Source organism: Mesoplodon densirostris, chromosome 9 (assembly GCF_025265405.1).
Source record: "Mesoplodon densirostris isolate mMesDen1 chromosome 9, mMesDen1 primary haplotype, whole genome shotgun sequence".
Lineage (NCBI taxonomy): Eukaryota > Metazoa > Chordata > Mammalia > Artiodactyla > Ziphiidae > Mesoplodon > Mesoplodon densirostris.
Genome location: NC_082669.1, coordinates 89,152,582 through 89,172,701, shown reverse-complemented (window position 1 = coordinate 89,172,701; position 20,120 = coordinate 89,152,582). Strand labels below are relative to the sequence as shown.

At 40.3% G+C, this 20,120-nt stretch overlaps 1 protein-coding gene and 1 pseudogene across 2 annotated transcripts in view; one reads left to right on the top strand and one right to left on the bottom strand.

Moving 5' to 3' along the window:
• GRM8 (glutamate metabotropic receptor 8) overlaps positions 1-20,120 on the top strand; it is a 764,868-nt gene that overhangs the window by 72,233 nt on the left and 672,515 nt on the right. The gene's annotated exons all lie outside the window — the stretch shown is intronic.
• Positions 18,532-19,128, bottom strand: LOC132496133 (chromobox protein homolog 3-like; annotated as a pseudogene).

Genomic DNA, 20,120 nt, shown 5'->3' with positions numbered 1-20,120 from the left:
TGCCTCTAATTCTAATACTCCTGAATTTGGAGAACGAGCAGAGTCTTATTTCTGTAACCCCTCATGTCTTTTGTAGTATGTTAGGCATCTTTTTATCGATACAAACCTTCATATTTCTAGACTGTTTGAGTTAAAAAAAGCTGATAGAACAAAGTAATCAGTATTCATTTTTTCATCTTTATTATATATATGTATAAATATTCTTTTCTAGATTTTTTCCCATTATATGTCATTACAAGATATTGAATGTAGTTCCCTGTGCTATACAGTAGGTACTTGTTGTTTGTCTATTTTATATATAGTAGTGTGTATCTGTTAATTCCAAATTCCCCAATTTATCTCTCTCCCCCTTTCCCCTTTGGTAACCATAAGTTTGTTTTCTATGTCTGTGAGTCTATTTCTGTTTTGTAAACAAGTTCATTTGTATCATTTTTAAAGATTCTACATATAAGCAATATCATATGATATTTGTCTTTCTCTGTCTGGCTTACTTCACTTAGTGTGATAATCTCTAGGTCCATCCATGTTGCTGCAAATGCATTATTTCACTTTTTATGGCTGAGTAATATTCCATTATGTGTGTGTGTGTGTGTGTGTGTGTGTGTGTACACACACACACACACCACATCTTCTTTATCCATGAATCTCTCAATGGACATTTAGGTTGCTTCCATGTCTTGGCTATTGTAAGTAGTGCTACTAGTATTCATTTTAAAATCTATCTTTCAGAAATTTTATTCAAAACCCAATAATGTATATATAATAAGAGGTTCTGGAATCAGTTTAAAAAGAAAAAAAGATTTAGTCCACAGATTGGAAAAAGGAGATAGCTGAGAAATAGCCATTTGTCTGCAAGGTAGGTGAATGGCAAGACTAAATTCAACAAACACTCACTGATTGTCTTACTATGTGCAAGTCACTTTTCAAGTCACTGGGAGCAAAGGTTAAGTAAAGTGTGGTTTCTTCCAGGCCCACAGGTATGGGCAAGGACTGAGTAGGTGTGGCCTCCAATACTCTGGGAAAGACAGCTTTGTGGAGGAGGTGGCACCTGAGAAAGGAGAGGAGTTTATAATGGATGGGATGGGGAGAGAGACAAAGACCTTTCACTGAGAGGGGACATCCCGTACAAGGCTTGGATCTTAAAACAACATGGAAATACTTTGGAATAAACCAGGAAATAATTTAGAAAAGCTGCAACGTAATGTGCCAGGATGGAAGCAGCAAGAAGAAGCTGGAAGGGCTGCAGGTGTGGGCAGGAGCTGGATCCTGAGAAAGACAGCTAGGTTTGCACTATTATTTTTCTGAGTTCCAGAGAAGAGTGCTCTTTGCAAACCTAGAAAGCTGGACTCTCAGAATGATGGGTTTCCTTCAGGGCTCTTCTCCTGATTCCAGCCTGCAGAGCATCATTTTCCTAGAGAATCAGGGTCGTGTGCTGCCTCTGCTGATTCCCTTGACCCTGTTTCTGGAACCCCGCTGCCCTCAAGGTGGCATTTGGTAGAGGTGACTGGGCAGCCCTCTAACCTTCACACCCATGCTCGCCAGGTCCCCTGCACTTGGACCTCTCCTCCCTTGGCCTCCCTTGGACCACTGACTAACCTTGAATACAAAGTCTAGGCCTTGGATTTTCCTTCGTGTATACATTGGATTTCACTAACAAGCCAACTGTATTTTGCAAACGTTAAAAAAGTCTAGCATTTAGTTTGTTTATAGTCAGACAATTCAGGTATCTGTCATATCTAATTGAAGTCAAATTACAGTTATGAATAACTCCTTTGGGCCAGGAGCTGTCCTAGGTGCTGGTGACACGAAATGAATTATGGCCTCAGGAGTACAGTCTAGGAGGAGAAATGGACAGAAGTGACTTGAGACGTTTGAGGCTGCTCTTAGCTCATACTCACAGCCTTCAAATAGACTGACCTCAGCGTCCCAGTGAACTTGCCCTAACACCTCCACCATGACTATTTCCAATCACACTCTCTCCACCTCTCATCTTTCAACAAATGACTTTCTACTACTTCACAGAGAAAACAGATGATATCCACCTACAACCATCTCGAAGTCCCCCAGATCTTTTAACTGCCCTATAGCCAAACCCACCTTTGCTGTTTCCTTCCTCTTTTGGTGGCAAAGTTGTCTTTCCCATGAAAGTTCTACTCATGGTCTGGATTTGACTTTCTCGTAGTTCCCCGGTGATCAATTTTTTAAAAACGAATTTCTCTCTCCTTTACTGTTTGTCTGATTGCCAGGGACACCGGGATTGGAATTGCACTAGCTTTGCATGGTGCTTGGATTAACCGTGACTTCTTGTTGGCAGAAGTGCTTCTGAAGGCCGTGAAATACGCCTTTCCCATGGACTATAAATAAAATGAGCCTCACACTTCATTAAGGAATTCTTCCTTTCAATGTCCCAAGCGATCCAAATGCTAAAGATACAGTATTTCGCAGTAGGTTGTGCGACCTTTTATGTAATATATGCTTTAAGTAAGTGGGTTATGGTCTTGTGATCAATGTGACCTAATATTCACATTGAGAAAACAGGAGGTGTTAAACTCCTTAAGAAACCCAAGAGCTTTAGGAGATTTTTGTAAATCATGCTAATAAGATTGACTGATTTGTTATTCTACAAATGGAATGCCTATAGTTTAACTTTGACAAATGGTTCCAAATTGTTAAGAGCATAAGTATCATAGAGGATTTGAACTCTAGTTCTATTGAACATGTGTGGAAAATAATTTTAGTCATGATTTTCCTCTTTGGAAAATTTCTTTCAGGGATCTTTTAATTGTTTTCTCCAAGTGTCACTAACTGTGCTTCTAATTTGAAGAAATAATTTCTGTCTCATAATACCTACGTTCATTTATAAAAAAGACTCAAAAACAAACTTGCAAAGGAAAGAGCCACCTAAGGACCTTCTAGACCACTTTCCCCTGGAATTTATTACTCCGGAGTTTGAATACAGAGATAAACTGAAGTCAGGTTAGACAGTATGTAGATCCCAGTGGAATTTACAATCTAGCACAAGTGTCTTTGAAAACAGAATGAAGTTGTTAATCAGGTTGGTGGACTATTTCCTTTGTTTTAGTTATTCAGTGATGACCATTTCTTGATTTTAGGGTAACCTGTATCCAGTGTTGTTTTCTTACTTTGCTGCCCTCGCCCTCTCTTTTTTTTGCTCATCACCCTCTTCATCACCATTACCACCACTATCATCATCATCTTTGTCATAATTTGAATTTCGACACTGTGCCAAGTGCTTTACCTCCATTGTTTCTTACCCTCAGACCAGCCCTGCAAGGTGGGTATTATGCTTATTTAACAAGTGATGAAAACAAGATCCAAAGAGTTTGATGAACTTGTTCAAGTTTACTCAGTAAGTGGTAAAACCCACACGAGAACTTGGGCCTGAAAGACTTAAAATATCTACTTTGTTCGCCTCCCATTGCGTCCATGTGTCCTACCAGTCTTCCTTGTTCTTGTAGTTTCTACACTATGTTTATTCACTTTTTCCCTAAGGTGATGAGAGGTGGAGGAAAGCTAGCAGTTCCCCTATTTTCAAGGTTAAAAATAAACGTGAAAATTCAATAATTAGCAAGTGAGAAATAGTAAGAGTAATTTAAAGTGGCCTAGGAAATCTGATAGTAAAACTTTTTTGATCTGCAGAATTAAAAGGCTTTGGAATGCAAACAAGAAACCGATAAACATTCATAATATAATATGCAACTTACATGTAATACTGCCAAGAGAAGAAAAGGGTAGTGTCTAGCTTTCTAAAGACCCCTCAAGGTCTGTATTAACCCGTCTTCAGGTTTGTCATCATAAACTAAATGGAAGCAGCTTTCCCCTCTATGTGCTTCCTATACCTCTTATCACACTTTTGATGTCTCTACGTGTATCTTTAAAAGCCCAATAGAGAGCTCTACACTCGGAGAGTCAAAGAACATGGGATGGCAGTGGTGATGAGGGGCAGAAGTTGCAATGTGACTGAACACCTTTCAGAAAATCACCTGATGTATTTAGAAAATGTTGTTGATGACTTGTTAGTGTCATGTGGCTTTTCACCATCATAATTGGGTTTTGGGGTGTTTTCTCTTTTATGACACAAGCACATTCTTAGCAGGGTGCTGTGAGTGGGGAATTTTTCTGCAGGTGGTTGGTCTGGTCTGTCTACTAAGGGTGACCATAGCCTTTGGGTGACTGTGTTTATTATAGAAGTGTGTACGATATCATTTCCTCTAGAGGGGCCAAGGCTGGAGAAGGGTCAGGGATAGAATAGACTCTGAGGACTAAAGTCGACCCCCCTGGGCCAGGCTGGGAGACCTTCAGCATATAGGGTCTCCAATGCTGCCCTAATGGGACCTGACCTCCCACCAAGTCCTCTACCACAGGGCCAGGTGGCCAACCTCTTAGCCATGCCGGCATATGCTCTTCTCCAAGGAAGGAAAAGTGTTTCATTTTTGCTAAAACCTGATGCTCATTGTAATATGTAGCAGGTACCAACTGGGAAGGGAAAAAACCACCTTGTTAAGACAGCATTTCATAATGCCAGCCTCCTACGCTCACTGTGATCGCCGTCTTGTTTTTGAGGTAGGGTCTCCCTCCTTCAGACATGAGTGGGTAGTGATATCCGAAGGGCTTCTTGAATTCTGGATTTTAGGAAGCCAATCAAAGGGTTAGTTGAGAATGACTGAGTCCACACTATGCAATGAAGACCATACACTCTTTACTCACCGTGAGTAGAAGGAGGCGGTAGAGCAGAGGCTGAAGTAGGGCTTGGGAGCCAGATTGGTTTTGAGTCCTGTGAGGTCACTTTCAGTGATGTTTCTTGGGTTAATTTCACAATCTTTCTGGGTTTTAGTTATGCAATCTGTGGAATGGGATAATAACACTCACTGTCTATTATAGTTGTGGTTGAATGAGGTAATGTAGGTGGAGTGGTTCGTCTAACTCCTGGCACATCAATACTAGGCACAAATGAGCCAGTGGAGCTGTGATTTTAAGTTTCCTGTTTTTCCCCATTGAGACTCAGGACAGTCTGCACCTTTGTCTTCTTTTCTGGTCTGGTTCTGATGACCCTCAGCCTCTGCTGGGTGCTCCTGTGTATCCATGTGCAGCTGTTCTGCTGTATGAGGATGCACCCTGGCTTGAGCAGCCTGCCCCTGACTCTGTGAGCCCTGCTATTGCAATGCCTTCAGTGTTAAGTACCAGTTCTTCATCAATTGGTTTCTAGGAAGTGATTTGTTCTTTCTAATCTGAGTCCTGTATTCTAGGCCTGCCTTCTTTCCTGTTTCACTGAGGCAATGTGAAGAGGATTTCAAACTCCTTTGGTAGAAAAGGTGCTTCCTAATGGATAGGTTTGATTGGGCAAAATTAGAGATGCTTGAATGGACAGTGATGTTACAGCCATTCAAGAGATATTCCTTGTAGATCATTTCATGCTGGGTATGGGGGAAGTCAGTGCTTCTCAAAGTTTGTTGTGCATACAAATCACTCAAGGAATCTTGTTAAAATGCAGATTCCGATGTGGTGGGTTTGGGGTGGAGCCTGAGACTCTGCATCTCCAATGAATTTCCAGGTGATGCTGGTTCATGGACCATACTTTGAGTATCAAGTGGATGGGCTACATTCATGTGTTGAACACTTGAGTTCAAAGATGGGTAAGAGTAGATACATTATATCTTAGAACAACAGAGCCTTCTATGCTCCGCTGCACTAGTTTTCATTTACTTACTTTTTAAAGCTACATTTGGAGCACCAATAACATACAAAGCTCTGACATTCTTTCTCTCAGTAAATAACATAAAATTATATGGTAAAGACCTGACATGTAAGTGTGTACAGGTTCAGATAAAAGGAGAAAACAGTAAAATTGGATTCCATGAGTTAATTCAGAGGGGCTTCTACAAAGAGGTGTTTTGAGCCCAGCTTGAACGATATGGCAGTTGAAGACTGGAGGATATTGGAAATATGCTGTCAGTGCACTTGTAAGGGATGGAGGGTGGACTTAACCCCTAGCTTAAGAAAAGTGGGGAGGGGGACTTGTTTAAAGCTGAAAGCAAGAGAGGATTGCAGCTCATTTGTAGTTAACAGAAAAGTCGCCAGCCAAGCTTGCATAGGGCCGTAGGAGAGAGCTTAACAATACGTATTAGGAAACAAGATCTCTTTAAAATACACCCTCTGTTAGCGGGGCCTGTCAGAGGACCTTCATCCACAGCAGTAGGAAGGCAGTATCCTTACTCTCTGCACTTCTGCCAGGACACTTGAACTTCCAGCTTTGCCTGGTAGGGTGCGGAGGACCTTCAGACCTCCTGGGAAGCATCGATTAGCTCTCTCTGAGGTTTTCTGTGGGCTGCCCAACTTTGATTCACTGGTCCATCCATTCGTACATTCAATATTGTTGAATTGAGTGCTCAGTATATTTGAACCTCATGTCAAGGTTGTGCTAAACGCATTGTGCTACTAGCAACAATAACTGCATACTAAAAAAGATCGCCTCTAAAGTAGAGACAGCTGCCTGCCAAAGGCCTTACATTCCAGGTAAACAATGGTGTTAGGTGATTAGTTTCTGTTTGCCTTTCATTTCCACAAGCAAACTCCTTTTTAAGCTGGAGACCCTTTCTTTGAGTTGAAGAGTAGCCAGGGGCCTTCTTTAAGGCTATGGAAGTTTCTCTCAAGAGACGTGGAGATTGCAGAGGTTGGGTGGGGTAGAGAGTTACAGTACAATGCGTGACTCCAAAATTATAATGGGATTTTTGAGTAACTGGAGGTGAAGAGGGGATATTTTTGAAAAGAGGGGATTACTAGCCCTAGATATCTCCCGTTGGAACTGATACTTCTCTTTGGTGAAATATCTGGGTAATTGAATTAAAATATTCAGTTCTAATCTTGTTGATGAAAAAATACGGATTTCAAGGAGACCATTTATCCTAATCATCATGTCCCTTCAGCATTCTCAGCTAGGAAGAAACACTTGAACTTCCCAAAGCTGGAAGTTCTTGGGAAAAACTCCCCTGTCTTGACCTCTCAGCCTGTGGACGTCTCTGTCCCCCTGTCCTTCTCTGTCCCCCTGTCCTTCACTACCCTGAGCCATGAGAACCCTAGTTCTTTTTCTGAGGCTCACTTTGCACTGGAGAGCAGTTGCCTCTTCAAGCCATATCTCTGGGAATTGTGTTGTCTTCCAGGAATTCCCCTGCAGGAAACCATGAAGAGTCTGTGATAGACCCCAAGTGTCTCCTTCAGTGACAGAGTGACCCCAAGCTGCTGCTCGTTGTCCTCTGAGACCTATTTATTACAATTAAAAAAGAATTAAAGCAGAACAGATTAAACAATAGATCAATAACTTTTAAACTCCAGATATGACTTAGTAAGTAAACAGTGTTTGTTTCCTGGACATGCTTTCTCGATGCTGGCTAAGGACCTATCCTACTACCGTCCCAGGGCCCCAGAGAGGCCCAGAGCATGGTCTAGCATCAGATTTCTTCTCATTTTTGCCATAGCTCACCCTATATCAGAGACCAAGAAAATGTTTCTCAAGGTGAGTTCATCTTACAGGTACTGCTCTTTTAAAAGTAGGGTTACCAGGGATTTCCCTGGTGGTCTAGTGGTTAGGATTCTGGGCTTTCATGGCCACGGCCCGGGTTCAATCCCTGGTTGGGGAACTGAGATCCCATAAGCCATGTGGCATGGCCAAAAAAAAAAAAAAAAGGAAAGACAAGAAAATTAACAAGGCATGTGTGGAATCTAAAATATGACACAAATGGAACTTATCTACGAAACAGAAACACACAGACATAGGGAACAGACTTGTGATTGCTAAGGGGGAGGCTGGGTGTGTGGTGGGATGGACTGGCAGTTTGGGATTAGCCAAGGCAAACCATTATATATATGTATAACTGAATCACTTTGCTATACACCAGAAGCTAACACAAATTGTAAATCATCTATACTTCAATAAAATACATTTTTAAAAAAGGAGGGTTGCCAGATAAAATACAGAACCCCCAGTTAAATTTGAATTTCTGATAAATAATGGACCATCTTTTAGTATAAGTATGTTCCAATATGGGACACAAGAGCAAAACCAAAAATTAATTAATTAATGAATGCCAGTCTGGCAACCTTGATAGCAGAACTTATTCTGTTTTCTTGACAGTTCACTATCTAATATCTTAGGCATCATTTGCCATATGCTGTCATTCCACTCTGCTACAAAGTGCTGAATGGCCCACATTTATTTTCTTTTTTTTTTTTTTTTGCGGTATGCGGGCCTCCCACTGTTGTGGCCTCCCCCGTTGCGGAGCACAGGCTCCGGACGCGCAGGCTCCGGACGCGCAGGCTCAGCGGCCATGGCTCACGGGCCCAGCCGCTCCGCGGCATATGGGATCCTCCCAGACCGGGGCACGAACCCGTATCCCCTGCATCGGCAGGCGGACTCTCAACCACTTGCGCCACCAGGGAGGCCCCACATTTATTTTCAAAACCAAAATGAATTCAATCTAATTTTGCTTTGAGAAATTAATAATGCCACTTGGCACAATTAGCAACCCCTACTGTGTTGCAAAACCAGGGATAGGTCTCAGGAATCTATGGCAATATGAAAACTGGATTTCATGGAATTGGGTTGCCAAGCTTGGCAAAATAGCTTATCTGGACTTAATGACCAAGCACGAATCTTTAACTGTAGTATTCAACCCTGAGGTACTTTAGTGCTGTGTTTTTCACAAGACATAAACAAGTGCCTTGAAAGACATAATTATATACAGCTACACTGTTGTTTGCATGCAAAGTGAAGAGAACAGGGTTGATAACACTGAGAAACTTTACTTGGAAACTGTTTTATGGCTACGACATTATGACCATATAAGTACATAAAAGGGAAACGTTTTTGATCATGGGTAGTTTGAGGTCACTGTTTTTGCAAGGAGAAATATTTAAATCAGATTTAACAATAATTTCCATCAGGCTATTTACAGTTGAGAAAATTAATTAAAATGTCATCTGTTTAATTATTGTTTGTTATCCTTAATTAAAATGTTAATTGAGTACATTTGTATGTGCAGCATATTTAATATGTTGACTTTTTGACGAAGGCAAGGACAATGTTTTCTACCTTCTACAATCAGATGTTTAGTTGTTCACTTACCTTAAATATTTTGGAAGAGAAGAGATGAATATATTTAAGCAACATGGCAGCATAGATTGAAAGATCATTTTTCTGCCAGGGCTGTAGACAGCAGATCTGTAGGAAATCAGCACTTGAACCAGCAGGAAGGAAATCTACCAGAAGTATGCATTTTGGTCTTGTATTTATTTGCCTGTGAGAAAAAGGGACAAAAATTAATCAGCTGTAAAATGTCCATTCAGAATGACATTTGTAAGTAAAGAAATTGATTATGAGGAGATGCACTTTAAATGTGTTTTTGCCTCACTAAGAGAACAGGCTAAAGGATAGTGAGGACCTTTATATTCTTTTATATTGATGTACACTTGACCTTTTCATTTGACCAACATTTGAGACAGTTGTTAAAAACAACATATAGACCTTTGCTGCAAAATTGGTTTGAATTTTCTTTTGACAGTGGTTATGATTTCTCTTTTCATGCAAACTTATGGTACTGACCTCCGTTCAGTAAATAAACATGCTGGTTGTGTTTTGCAAAGCAAAGAGATCTCATATGTCAGCATTAAAACAAAATGGTTCCTTTTCAAATAAGTTATGAAGTGTAATGCTTTCCAAAACCAGCATAAGATAGGCAATAGCACCTACTGTGCACCTTTCAGCAACTCAGTCAGCTGGGGAATGAAGGGACAGGTGATGGAACAGACATAATTCTCTGTCTTGACAGAGTTTCAAGTTTAATGATTGATTTCTTTTCCCCACCACCCAGAACTTACTCTTTTTTTTTCACAATTATATTCAAAGACTTTAATATTCCACTCTCAGTAATTGATAGTAGTAGACAGAAGATCAACAAGGATACAGAACTGAACTCCACCACCAGCCAGCTGGATCTAATTGACATTTATACAATACTTCACTCAAAAACAATATACACATCACTCAAAAACAAAATATACATTCTTTCTTTTTGTTTTTATTCCTGTTGGGATTTTTAAAAAACATCTTTATTGGAGTATAATTGCTTTACAAGGGTGTGTTAGTTTCTGCTTTATAACAAAGTGAATCAGTTAGTTTTTTCTTGATAAACTCCAAGACGTTAATGCTTAGTAGAATGAGATGAGCTAATGCTTCTTAGGAAGTAATAATCGTAAGGATAACAAATACATAGCGTTTATTCAGTGTCCGCACTGTTCTAAGTGCATTGCTTATAGTATCTCATTTAATCCTCAAAATAACCCCCTAGGTAAATACTATTATTATTTTCATTTTACAGATGAGGAAACTGAGGCACGGCTTTCCCAAGGCTATACAGCTGTATATAAGCTTCATATAAATTGTGGGGCTGGTAGTTGAGACCACACATTCTGGACCCAGAGTCTGTCCTCTTATCCTCCCACTATCCTTATGACAATTAAAAGGGGTTAGTGCAAGAAATGTCACAATATTTTGATCAACCACATATTTAAACCTATTGCATTGAAGGAAGGAAAAAGTACTTGTGTTGACCCTTCAGTTCTAAACCTAATGGTTTGTTTATTTATAGACTTTATTAATGATTATGAAAATAATAAAGAATGATTAAGAGCAAGTCAGGAGAAACAGGGGCTTGTAGAGTAAGTTTTCTGAGCAGAGTTTATATTTTTTTCATACATAATAAACCTTCTGCCCTTAATGGGGATACAGTCAGTCATTTTGTGGAGCTATATGGCATTTGTTAAAATTTTAGCTCTGCCACTGACTAGCTGAATGATCCTGGACAAATTACTTAACTTCTAGAAGCTTTAAGATCTTCTCTTACAGAAGGCAGATAATAATTCTGCCCTCACAGGATCATTGTGAAGATGAAAGACAAGGCACATAGCACAATGTCGGGCTCATCCTAGAGAACCACTAAATGTGAGCTATGGCGGTTTCAGATGAAATAAGCAAATCATTATGTTGAGAAGTATCAGACTGGACCCTAGTTAATACCTATTAGGATGTTTCTGAAGAAATTTAGAGAGAATATATGTAGATATGTTGTTTAATGGATCAAAGAGAATCTGCTATCACAATTTCGATGCTTTGCCTGTTACTAGCAGTGACTATTTAATAAAAATATAAACAAAACTTCTCCACCTGTTACACTTCTAGGGAATATCCACCGAGAACTGGTTCATTTAGCTGTTCATTCCCTTTCAAGAGGCTTTTCTTATTAGAACTGTGGGAAAGAAACAAAATTAAAGGGGAAGATGCAAAACAGAGCAAACAGAGAATGGCTTCAAGAAGGCAGGCTTGACCTTGAAGGCGGATTTGCAAGCGGGGAGGGGGGATGATTTGGGCTCTTCTCTCCACTTCATTCCTTTCTGGGGCTTCCCAGAGTGGCGGGGCGATCATTGGGTGCGTCTGTCTTGATGGAGTGGTAGGGAGGATGCTTGGGCACCTCTGTATTATAAATAGTGTCTTTCAAACTTAAAAAAAAAATCTATGACTTACACTAAGAAATCCGTTTTACATTTCTATCTAAAATATTATGTATAAGCATCACAAGAATTTTTATCTGTTTTAGTCATTGATGTATCTGTCTAGAAAAGTACTTGGTGCATTGTAGGTGCTCAGTAAATAGCTGTTGAACTTCTGTCTCTATCTATCTATCTATCATCTATGTATGAAAAAAGTTTCATGAAACATTTTTACTGTTACTATTTGCTTATAATGCATTCTGAAATTTTCTATTCCATTCCTAAAAAGAAAAAAATTGCAGTCAAGACCTATTAGTTAATTTCCGTGCATTCACTTGGGAGAGAGCCTTAATAGGTCATTCTTTGCCGTGCTTTGGGTTATGATCTGCAATTTGAAAAACACTGCTTGTCACTGGGAGCAATTGGCTTTGTGTGTAAATAGGCTTGTGTCATTGAGACTTATCTTTCTTACTGCCATAGTGCCTTCATTTAGCTTGTGTGTTTCCCTAGTCCATGCACCAGCTTGCTGCGGGCTGGTAGAATAAGCCGAGTAGCATTGAGGATTCTGGCCCAGCTACTGGGAAGTTCTGAAAGGATTTGCTGCACTCTAATGGGTCTTGTTTTTGTGAAGCTCCCACATAATTTTTAACTGTGGGTAGTGCTATTGCCTAGCCAGGGTCAACGCCTGATTTGAATGGTTTGGATGCCTCTCTCCATAAAGGCAGAAGATTGGAAGGAGTGACCCATTAAATTTCCCTTCATAATGAGCGGACTTTTAGTCCATGCAGATACTTAAGTGAATTACTGGGAGGATTTTGACACTTTTAAAGTCTTTTTATTTTTGTTTCTCATTTCTTTCTGAGTTATTTGTGCTTAAATTTTCTACTTCCTGTAGTTATGAAGAAGGTGGGAGATGCCGTAAAGAAATTGAGGCAATTAAGCATTTTGATTGGAGTGAGAATTGCAGAAGTCTTTCCTTTCCTGAGAAAATATGTGGGAGTAAAAAGGATTAGGTACCCAAATGTAACGTTCATTGTGAGGGAGCACTGGAGATCCTGTTTCTGTTCGTTATCTAAGCTTCACCTCTTTCTGGATGATGTAACTGGAAAAGCAATATTCTGGCTTAAGGTTTAAGTAAATTGAATGAACTACCTAGAAGAGCTAATCGAATATGAATTCCAGTATCCAGTCTTGGTCTGAGTGCCATAGCCTAGCTAGGGTAACAACCATCTCATGAGCAAAGACCTGGATCTGGACACCCCCCCGCAATTGCGTGGGTGGGATGGACACTGGGGAGGGGGCAACAGGGTTACAGACTGAGGATTGTGTCCAGAGAGCTGATGAAATCGTGGGTGGTAGCAGCCTAATACAGTCATTGGCATCTTATAGGTGTAACAAGGTCAAATGAGCATGTGTTGATGGTCATAGAAGCTCAGTGATGGCTAACCTCAAAGCAGGTGATATTTGAAATTCCAAGGAGCAGACAAAATAATATTGGGCTGACAATTCCATGAGCATGCAGATAGTCACAAATTCTGAGACAGGACTGCAAGAATAATTTAGGGTCCTGGTTCTAGAGGATCGTGGCATCATGAGACCCATTATAAAAGTATAAGACACAACTTGAATTATCAACATTGAATGGTGAGTGGGGACTTTTTTTCCAGTTCAAGGCACATGCCTGGTTTTCAAAACTGGATCACCAGGATGTGGTTTAATGACAAATAGTGGGAGTAACAGGAAATTGATTATGAGAACGTTAGGCTAGTATCCCTCCTTGCCAAATTAAGATCAGTCCTTGAACATGTATACACTACCAAACGTAAAATAGATAGCTAGTGGGAAGCAGCCGCATAGCACAGGGAGATCAGCTCGGTGCTTTGTGACCACCGAGAGGGGTGGGATAGGGAGGGTGGGAGGGAGGGAGATGCAAGAGGGAAGAGATATGGGAACATACGTACAGGTATAACTGATTCACTTTGTTATAAAGCAGAAACAAACACACCACTGTAAAGCAATTATACTCCAATAAAGATGTAAAAAAAAAAATCCTTGGTGCACTGTATATACTCAATAAATATATTATTATATAACTCAGAAAAAAATAAAAAAGATCAGTCCTTGAGAGACAAAGTTGGAGGTGTGTCTAAAGCTGGGTGGAATTCAGGGGTCTCAGGTTGTCAGAAAAGGAAGGTGGAGAGATGGAAACCAGGCAGGGTCTGGCACTTGAGCCAAGGGAATTTTAATACAGTAACAAAGCCAGAATAAGAAAGGCAGGCCACTTGGATGTCTGAATAATCATCAGAGAATCACAGAGACTGACAGTCACGGGGTATATGAAATATCTTTTAAACAGTTGCATTGTAGTACAGAAGTATTACATTTGCCTTTTAGAGACACATGGGACAAATTGAGCAAGTATATCAGTGATTCTTAGCTAGGGGTGATTTGCTCTCCCAGAGATATTTTTTGGTTGTTACAACTTGGGGAAAGGGTTTGCTATTGGCATCTAGTGAGTAGAGGCAAGGGATGCTGCTAAACATCCTACCATGCACAGGACAGCCCTTCACAGCAAAGAATTTTCCGGTCCAAAATGTCATTAGTGCAGACTGAGAAAACCGGAAATAGAGTAAGATTACTACTACACTGTCTTGATTGAATATTGAATTTGTATGAGCAATGAAATGTATTTCTGTGTGTACATAAATTAGTTCTACCTTTGTTGTTGGCAAACTGTGACTCTACCAGAGAGGAAGTATGTATAAAGGAAGTATACTAGGAGTATTTTGCCCTCAAGTTTCAAGCAGAGTGGGGGCAGCCTAGAGAGCCTCTGGACATTTCTCTGTGGACCTGGGAGGGAACCTGCTCTAACAGCGCGAGTGGCTAGCTGTCCCAGCTGTGGGCTGGCATCTATGGGATTTTGTGTAGTGTGTTTACAAAGGTCACTTGACTTTGCCAGCCACTTTAAGGTCTGCCCTCTTTCTTACTTCTGATGGAAAGAGCCTAAAGTTAAGGACTTGTGTCTTTTTTTTTTTTTTTTTTTTTTTTTGCGGTACGCGGGCCTCTCACTGTCGTGGCCTCTCCCGTTGTGGAGCACAGGCTCCGGACGCGCAGGCTCAGTGGCCATGGCTCACTGGCCCAGCCGCTCCGCGGCATGTGGGATCTTCCCGGACCGGGGCACGAACCCGTGTCCCCTGCATCTGCAGGCGGACTCTCAACCACTGCGCCACCAGGGAAGCCCCATGTCTTTCTTTTTTTCCACGAACTTCTGCCCAGTGCCCCTGTCTTGATCTACTCTGACACTGGCTTTCCATGAGCTACAGAGATTCAGTGTGTAGATGAGGGAAGATAATAGTGTTGAAGCACTTGCAGTGGGGAGCACTGAGGAGGGGTTGATAATTATCTCAAGACTGTCTGGTACATTTAAAAGAAGCAACGGATTCCAAAGCTGAAACTTAAATTCATTGTTCTGCAGTGAGTAAATATTGCTTGAAGAATATACGCCAGGATTATTTCTCAACCAGTAAGTCTATTTAGACTTGATTATCAGGCAGTTTGCTCATACTGTGTCCTTTCTGATATTGTTGCCTTCATGGCTCTGTTATTCAAGATGGTACCATGTTGATGTGACTATTGTGAGTTACAGTGAATGGTAGAGTTTGCCTCAAGGCCTGATGTACTCAGGTTACACTTTGTAATCTTTCTCATGGGGAAGGAGGAAAATGAGCCCCTCAATAGGTCTGTGAGACAGACTAGGCATCCAAACTGCAGTGTCCAGTCCATGGGAGAGGTTTCTAGATAACGCACAATCAAGTTATTTTCCCATTGTCCACCAAATCTGGGCTGATGGGCTGGAAGTCAGCACAGCAAAGTTGTTAGAGTTTATGGGGCTTGACGTCAGAGAAACCTAGATTGTGGGGTCCCAGCTCTGCCACTTAAGATCTCTAAGACCTTGGGCAGGTTGCTTAACATCTCTGTGCCTCAGTTTCCTTATCTGTGAAATGGGAAAAGTTGTTATGAGGATTAAATAATACACGTGGCTCATTTGACAAAGTGCCTATGTCAGTAAGGACAAAATAAATGTTGTTTTTGTTATCATCACTGTTACTGCTACTTGCACTGAACCGTCCATATTCTCCATTCCGATTTTCTCATTGTTAGAGAGAGTGAGCTGAGAGTTGGGTTTCAGGTACGTAGGGCTTTTGGACCCTCTGCAATGCTTTCCCCACTAAAGACAGATGTTTTGCCTTTTTTCCTTTGGGTTTCTCCTTCAAATTGCCTTGGTTGTGTGTGGATGTGTGTGATACAAATAAAATTTAAAAACTGTAGTGAGGTAGTTCAAATTCCAAGAGACAAAGGCTTTATTCACCCAAACATTAGTTATTATGAAATGGAAATGTTGTGACTTCTATCAGAATTGTACTTAAACATTAAGTCACTCAAATCCTGGCCCTGGGATCAGTCAGATGATTGGGGATCTTCAGTATGTTTATAAAAACAAAAAGTCATGAAAAATATCTGCCAGTCTGGGCCCCATCCTGAAAGGCTGGAGCAGAGGTTTCCAACCTTGGGCGCAAGTCAGGACCACCTGGAAGGCTTGTGAAAACACAGGTTTCGGGCCCCCTGCAGGGAACATAAAGGTTCTGCAAGTTGCTTACTTATCTGATGCTCTGCTAGATCCAGTGAGTAGGAAAAGCAGTGGACCCTCTGCCCCCACTGCTTCTGCATCAGCCAGTTCAACCAACAATTCAATTCATTTGAATTGAATTCGCAGATGCAGAACCCAGGGATATGGAGGGCTGACTGTACTATGCCATTTATATAGGGGACTTGAGCATCCACGGATTTTGGTATCCACAGAGGTCCTGGAACAAATTCCCCACGGATACTGAGAGATGACTCTGGGTATATGGGACTCATTATATTAAAAACAAACAAACAAATAAAAAACAGAAAAATGTATCAAAAGGAGAGTGGATGTGAGGTTGGGGGGTGGGGTGGAATTAGATTACATGGTTTATTTGTTTGGAAAAGGTAACTCGAAGAAGAGCTTTGCAGTTGTGGACTGAGGGTATCACAAAGGTTCAAATTAAGGGTGGTGGCACCTCTTCTGTGCTACTTGTTTCTGGCACACTTTGTGGAGAGGAGACTGGAGGTGCTGCTGAGACTTCTGACTGAGACTGGCCACCAGTTGGAGCAAGAAAAAGAGGAAATATGAAAATAATCTGAGTTGTACCAAATAGGTTGCTGTAATCTTGTCAAGTTGTTAAAAATTAGGATCTCCTTTTTGAAAAAGAAATGAGCTTGAGCAATTAGTGCAAACTCTAATCTGTAACTTTCCTATGGGCTTACAATCTGGCAAAAATATTTTCATTTCTTTCCTTTTTAGCAAAGAACTGTAAACAGGGAATCTTTCCACGAGGCAGAAATCAACTATTTAAGTTTTTACCCAGAAAGTTTGTTTCATTTTGAATCAAAAAAAGAAACTCACCTGTGTTCAAGACCTACAATTCTGTTAGTATTTTTTTAATATAAAACTATTTATTGACCACTGTTCACCACTATTTACCATAAAGTAAACAATATACAGTTGAATAACATTCTGATTACTACAAAGTTATTGTTTTTCCTGGCTTCTGCTGAACCAGTAACCCAAAATACTGAGAAGATTGAGCCTATGTGTAAGGAATGGGTTGGGTTAAAGCTTGAAAAAACATGCAGGTCAAGTTTAGATTAGAAAAGTTTGTTCACTCATTTATTCCTGCAGATCCTAATTTGCCAACATCTCTAACCATCTGATTAGGTTTCCATTAACAAGTCTGAGACATTCCATGTATCACAGTCTTTCAGTAAATACAGCACAGGGATTTCAACTTCTTATAAAGGAATGGTTTGCCAAAAGGAAGCTTTAAATGTCCATTTAACTAAGTCTTGCTTGGCTAATTAAAACATACCAGAATTTTTCTAGTTTTTTCATTTGGGTGTCATTTGTTGACAGTGATAAAATTTTCCTTTCAGGGGTTTTGCATATAAAACTGCATTTATATGACGGTAGATATGGATGCAGATTTTGATAGGGCTGCTTTAAAAAATTATCCAATTTGGGGCTTACCTGGTGGTGCAGTGGTTGAGAGTCCACCTGCCGATGCAGGGGACACGGGTTCGTGCCCCGGTCCGGGAAGATCCCACATGCCGCGGAGCGGCTGGGCCCGTGAGCCATGGCCGCTGAGCCTGCGCGTCCGGAGCCTGTGCTCTGCAACGGGAGAGGCCACAACAGTGAGAGGCCTGCACACCGCAAAAAAGAAAAAAAAAAATTATCCAATTTAAATTGTTTACATTAATTTGTCTAATTAATTACAAAATTATTTAATTTGAAAGGTTAAGACTTAAATTTTCAAGTTAAGTTGAAGTGATTTCTTATATTGCTCAAAATTATAGAATCCCAGAAACATGGGATTATCCATGGTTGTGAAAGGCTGTTTTTGTTTTGGTAAATGTATTTAAGCAATAACCAAAAAACCCCCAAACCATTTACATATGTATTTTATGTATACACATACAAGAAAACCCAGAATGGTCCTTAGGCATATATGAGTTAAATGCAAATTCTAAATTCTGATTGAGTAATGACTATGGAGATTTTCCCCAACATTTAGAAAAGCTGTTCTCTAAGGCAGAGGAAATAATATACCATGGTATCAAATGTTCTTTTCTGCTAAAGGAAGCAACTACAGAAAGCTTTTATTTGTTCAAAGTAACCAGTGCTATAGATGCAAAAAAAAAACAAAAAACAAAGCCCCCCCGCCAAAACCCCCCAAAACCCAACAACTTCCCCAATACTACTTCAAAACGAACATATCAAACTTGATTTTCATTAGAATGTAGTTATTTCTTCACACTAATAAATCAAAAAACCAAGACCCAGATTTCATATATATATATGTACATATATATATATAGCAATGCAGACAATTATTGAGCTTCATCTTCTGGAAAAGAATGCCAAGTTAGTCTCTCTTCATAAAAAGCAATTACAATTTAAGGACACTTCATATTTGCCTCCTTTGCCATCACCAAGTCCGCCTCATCTGAATCTTTCTATTTCCTGAGAAACATGAATTTTCCACTGCTGTCTGTGGCACCAGTTATTGCTCTGGGTCGAGACCTCTGGCTAAACCTCTTGGTTTATCAGCAGCATCTCTTTTCTTCTTTGATTTGCTATCATCAGATTCACTGTCAGATAAAGATTTTCTTTTGGTTCCATCTTTTTCTTTACCAGCTTTTTGAGAATTAAGAAATGCTTCAATCAACTCTGGACCATCTCAGTTTTCTTCAGGTTCCCAAGTATTGTCTGCATCTGTAAATCACTTCCACTTCAGGAAACACTCCACCTTCCCATTCACTACACGTCGGTCCAGTACTTTTTCTACCACAAATTCTTCAGGTTCTGCCTCTTCAACTTTTTTACTCTTTGCATTCTGTTTCTTTCCCATTTTTTGCAATGTAGTTTTATTGGAGGCCATTTTTTATTGCAGACTTGAAGAGCTATTGTTCACTGCCTCTGAGCTGCTCTGGGTCCCAGGTCTGTGGGGTCCCAGGTCTGTGGCGTCTCAGGCCCTGTGTGCCTCAAGCTCCAGCCACATCCGAGGGGGAGGGGGCTGGGCTAATACATTTTTTTTAAATAACAAAGCAAATTAAATTTTTGGAATGGTACCCAGATGAACCCTACGATGGTGAAACAATGGGGGAACTTCAAGTTTCACATTTTAAATAGAAAATCAGCAGCTGATTGTTACAGCTAATTAAGAGTCCACCTATGTAAATTTAGCAAAAACAGAGGGAGAAAGTTTAATAGGTTAAGAATGAGCACTTCACTTTTCATTTGACTTACCTGATAAAATATGTTAACATATATGAGGAACCAGCTTCTCTCGCCAAACATAAGTAGCAGTTGACTGGTTTATACAATATGCCAGGCGTGTGTTAGATCCTGCAGTTACAGAATTGAATATGACACAGCTTCTGCCTGTAATGGCCCATAATGCAGAAAGGAGGAGAGAACATGAGCAGATAATGCCTGTTTAATGTGGGAAATAGGATGTAGGGACAACTATAGAGTGTCCACATGATATTATGCATGTACAGCTACATATCATGCTGTGCCTGATCCATGGGATTGTGCTGGAGACTTGGCATGTGTGGTGTGTGTGTAAACTTCAACTCCCACAGCAGTCCTATTTTTATCCCCACTTTTCACATGAGGGAAAAGAGGTTTAGCAAGATTAAGTTGTCTAAGATCAGGCAGCTAGTTTTTTTTTCAGAAGTGAGAGTTGAACTTGGACGTCTGAATGACCTTGAAACCTCTTTGCATTGGAATGCTGTGATTTTTACCCTCTAATCTAATTCTTGTATACTGTCTGTCAAACTGGTATGCAATTGTTCATTTTTCCAAGTAGATCTGGAAACCTCCTTAGATTGAGAATATTTTAGAAATTGCTTATATGTGATGGAGAATTTTCTCGGGAGTGAAATATTAAAAAGGAGAACTAGAACTCATAGCC